The sequence below is a fragment of the Leptonychotes weddellii genome, chromosome 2 (assembly GCF_054177405.1).
Source record: "Leptonychotes weddellii isolate Sample4059 chromosome 2, ASM5417740v2, whole genome shotgun sequence".
Taxonomy (NCBI): domain Eukaryota; kingdom Metazoa; phylum Chordata; class Mammalia; order Carnivora; family Phocidae; genus Leptonychotes; species Leptonychotes weddellii.
The window spans coordinates 20485983-20490966 of record NC_138370.1 but is presented as its reverse complement, the minus strand read 5'-3'; the positions used below and the strand labels follow the sequence as shown (position 1 = coordinate 20490966).

Sequence of the window (4984 nt, the reverse complement as noted above, 5' to 3'; positions counted from 1 at the left end):
CTGAAATGTGAAAAACAGTAATTATTATTGTCTTAGGTTATTTAAGTATGTAGTAAGAATATAAAACCAGTATAAGAATGATTCAACACCAAGCTCAAGATCGGAGAATTCCAGGGGGAGTTGGGAGGAGGGAGGAGGAAAATATGATCCAGGAGGCGCACACAGTAATTTTACATTTTAAACCTTAAACAGTGATTTTAATGTTTTATTACTTAAATGGGTTTCTTAGATTTCTAAAATATTTAATAAAGGTAATACTGCTATTAGTTAATTGATAAGGTATCTAAAGATAGTTTTAGAGAAAAGATTTTTGGTAAGCAAAGACACCAATTTCAGATGCTCCCAAACTGTACTGAATCAAAAAACAATGAGTATGTTATGAAAACAGCAACTTAAGCCACCCAAGATACTTGGATCAAATTTCCCAGGGTATGACCACATGGACCATTAGCTATAGCAACATCACCTTTATTTTACAAAAGCAATTAGTACATGCTTCAGTCTTCAAAGTGAGCAAGGATTACCTACTCTTCAAAAGTTATTAAAAGCACTTGGCTTTTGACCCTTAGAACTCAACTGGCACAAAGTCTTGGGGTCAGTTTCTTGCTCTCCTAATAAAAGTTGTCAAACATCATTTTCCTAGACTCCGTATAAAAACAGAGACATTATATAAGTTATTGTGATTTGAAAACATGCACTTTTATGTAGAGATGAGTGGATAGCTCAAGCAATGGTCTTTTATTAATCAGTTAAAATATTTTAAGTCAGAATACGGAGAAAAATCTGGGACAAGGAAAAGAAAGCATGTACACACAAGGACAAATTACTCATTGTAAGCTTATTAAACTCAGTATCTCACTTAAGTACAAAATGAGTAAAGAAAAAGAGTAGATAATCACAAAGAAGTTTGAGAGTTGGGGGTATGTGTGGGTTGGTGGTAGGGATTAATCACGCAAGGCCACGAAGGTTCACTCAGGGAAACTTTAAACAGCAAACTGGGAGTCATGCTCAGGGTCACAGAAATACAAACATTTTCTGTGAACTGGCCTCACAAGAATGGGAGCTTGGAATGTGTGTGGCGGTGGCTGAGAAAGTGGGTGTGTGGCTTGGATTCAATTGTCCTCGTCTCCAAGAGGGCAGTATAAGCAGGCGGCGGTTTGCCCTCACCTCCCTGGTAATGCCCTTCCCAGACTATACTTTCTTTTTTCCTTTCATTTTTTTCAAATTAAATGTTTGTTTCCCCCTTTTCCAGACTCTTAAATTTGGCTCTGATGTGCTGGCTAATCCTTGGGGTATGAGCAGAGGGACCAGTCATGGACTGTTGTTATTGTCTTAAATGGTGCAAAGGGCATTTACAATAGATTTTCAGGCACCATTTTGAAATAATTTTTCTGAAGTTTACCCTCTATGTTTATCTTCGGTTGTGCAATGATTATATGCTGTGCCAAAGAGCTTTGGCTGGAAACACAGTCTTGGGTGCTAAGTCATCAATGTACAAAAGGACTGAAGGACTAAAGAAAAACATTTCTCTATCTTCCCTTTATACCCTACCAAAAACAAAAAAACAGAAATGAAGAGGCTAAAGTTATGCACAAACTGTTGCATATGGATTAGAACTGGTTACCGAATGTACATCTCACAAATTTATAATATCCTAAGTATAAAATTTCCAGTGTTACTCTCACAGGACTGCTGTATGTTCCACCTGCATACAAAAGACAAGAGTAAGGCAGACACTTTGGGCTGTCTGGTCATCCTTCCACATTCCCCAACCTGGTGCTCCTCGCTGCAGGCATGTTTTGTTGGTGTTAAGTTGGATGTGGTCTGAGGCCCCAGCATAAAGGATGGGCCCAGTTTCCCCCCGGGACTCAGTGGCAAAGTACTTTATTCTGGTGGATTCTGGCTCTTAAAAAAGCCCGCTGCAGGGGCGCCTGGGTGGCTCAGTCGGCTGGTTTTGGCCCAGGCAGTGATCTCATGGGTCATGAGATCCAGCCCCATGTGGGGCTCCGTGCTCAGTGGGGAATCTGCTTGAGATTCTCTCTCCGTCTTCCTCTGCCCCTCCCCCTGCACTCTCGCTCTCTCTAAAATAAATAATCTTTTTTTTAAAGCCCTCTGCATAGTTTCAATACAATTAATAACTCTTAGAATATGATATTCAACCCATGTAAAATAAAACTTGAGAAGACCTGATAGTCTACCCATCCCCACTTGCTGTGGGTTTGGTCCTGTCATCTCTTTTCCCGTCCCCACTGCTTTGTCATCTCATCTGTCCACCCATGAGCTACACATGAGTCAAAATGCATGTGTTAATTTCATTTGGTTGGAATTCACTAAATGAAATTCTAGCTTCTTGTAATAGCACAAAGGAAAGATGTTTCTACTGCAGTCTGAAATTACATGTTCAAACTTGTTTTCATCAGTGAAAAATTATAGTCCAAAGACTGTCTTATCAGAGTTGAAAAACAATATGTTTGATGACATCCTTCTCAACCTGAGATGGGCTTCATTTTAAAAAGTTTTATTTTAAATATAGCATATTGTAAGGTAGATTAGGAATGTTCTTACTCATCTAGTTTAGTTTTTTTTTTCTTTCTGCCAGATGTTTATGTTGGTGAGAAACCAATAACACTGTCTAGACCTCTAGGATATAGTAATCAAGCATGAGTAGAAAACATTCAGAGGTCACACTTCAATCTGGACCCACAACATCCTGCTATTCAAAACCAGATTAGAGATGATGGATCATGATAAACAGAACCACACTGAATGCTGAGTCAGTGATTGAGTTGTCTGCAAAAAGCTAACTATGTCACAAAAAATCTACAACATAAAACAAAGTCTAGACATCATTAAATGTGCTGTACTCCCACCTCCACCCTAAGTTATCAACAACCAGATGCTACCTTGTGACTTTTACATCAGCATTCTGTAAATCAGGAATCCTCAATTTTTTATGGAGGAGTTCCTTGAAGTGATGACTTCCTGAGGCGTGTGTGTGTGTGTGTGTGCGTGTGTGTGTGTGTGTGTGAAATCGCCTAGATGTGCTCATGCAAATAAATGCCCTAAAAAGAGAAAGAAGAGAGAGAAAAGTGATATATGGTGTCAGGATGTTCAGAGATCACAAAGCAAGATTTTACCAAGCAATAATATGCCATGTTTTTTTTTACTATGTCTTGGTGGTTTTGTCTAGAAGTCATTAATTTGTTTTTATTTAGAGTATTTCAGTTCTTGACTGAAATAATTGACTGATTGGAGATTCCTGCTATGGAGGATCAAAACTGACACCTCTCTGTCATGACACCAAATTCAACACTAAGATAATTTTACTGTCAAATAATCAGGAGTCAGGGTCAGAGTCCTGGCCAATCATAAAAATGTCTTCTTCTCACTCTCCACTCACAAGTCCTTATTGAACTTCTGGTCTGGAACACATGTGAGTTACACGGAATACAAGATGTAGGTCAATGACTGTCTCAAAGAGGGCAAACCTTCCTGCTTCCTAAGGTAAACTGGGGTAAAATCATAGTGGAGTACTTTATGTTTTTGTTTTCTTTTTTTAAATTTTTATCCAGTGGAGGGATCATCCAGGTGAGTCAGTTACTAGTGTAAGAATTTCTTTAAACATTGAGGAACATCCAAATAACTTACCTGGCTGAACGTACCAATGCTACTATGCAAAACAATTTCAATCTGCAATCCCTGTCTTTACCTTCACGCCACCCTCCTGGCAAGTGCACGCACACACACATCACTGTTGTCACACCCTCATAGTGGCACAGAGGCTATGTTCTGCAATGGTTCAAATGCTTTCATTTCCAGCAACAGTGAAAAAGTGAAAATTATGACTTTAAAAGTTAGCTGCGTCAAGGAAATTTTCACTTAAAAATAATGTTCACTGGAGTACGAATGAGCATGACTGACAAAATACAGAAAAGTGAGTGCTGATAAAATAGGGTGGATATCCTTTTGTTATAATGCACTTGGACCAGAGGTAAATTCATGCTGCAGAGAGGAGAGCGGGAGACAGGGAGGGAAGGGCAGTATTGACTGGTTGAGCAAGTACCATATGATACCTGTCAAATCAGGCCTTAGAGTCTTGCCTTCTCTGTAGGTCACTTTTTCCTGCCAAACAGACTCTAGACTACTGAAGTCCAGACAGTTTTCATCTTTGCGTCTTTTCTACCACCTAGCATTCTGTCTTTCACATAGTGAGGGCGCAATCAATATTAGCTAATTTGTAGTTAATAAAAGATTATGCCCATTCAGTACAAAACCCCTCTTTGTCACTTTTTGTGTCAGTGGATGGATGTTTTGTCTGCCTTCTTGACTCTTCAGTGTCTGAACCATGTCCCATACTTTCTCTGTTTCTAAGCCCCTTATTTGAAGGTGAAACATTCATTCTAAAAAACTTTCCTGCTTTCTTTCATCCTTCAGCCTTTCTACCCAGCCACACTAGAAGCCAAAATTAACTAGATTCTTTGAAATTACTAGTGAAATCACTCCTAAGAGAAAATAAGGCCATGATCCATGAACATATTGTCAATATTTAAAATATGCTTTAATTAAAGATGTAAAAGCTAATAAAAGCAATTTATTAATGCAAATTCATACCTTCTTTGGTAATTCTATCATTGATTTCATTAATATCTCCACTGAATAGATGATAATTAATTTTCAAACTACCGAAAGCAATCTAGGATGCCATCGATCCAAAATGGACTAGAATTTTTAAAGATCATCTTGTATATGCTTCACTATGATTATATACTTAATCCTTCAATTCTATCATCTCAACTATTTTTCTACTCAGTGTGACATACTTTTGGTTACTGGTAAACATTTAATAATATAATAATTACGTCATATTTTTTAAAAGATTTTATTTATTTATTTGACAGAGAGAGAGAAAGAGCAAAAGCAGGGGGAGTGGGAGAGGGAGAAGCAGACTCCCTGCTGAGCAGGGAGCCTGATGCCAGGCTTGATC

General features: G+C 38.3%; 1 protein-coding gene across 5 annotated transcripts in view; it reads right to left on the bottom strand.

Annotated features, from left to right (window-relative positions):
- The window catches only part of DLC1 (DLC1 Rho GTPase activating protein), a 394038-nt gene that overhangs the window by 160548 nt on the left and 228506 nt on the right, over positions 1-4984 (bottom strand). The gene's annotated exons all lie outside the window — the stretch shown is intronic.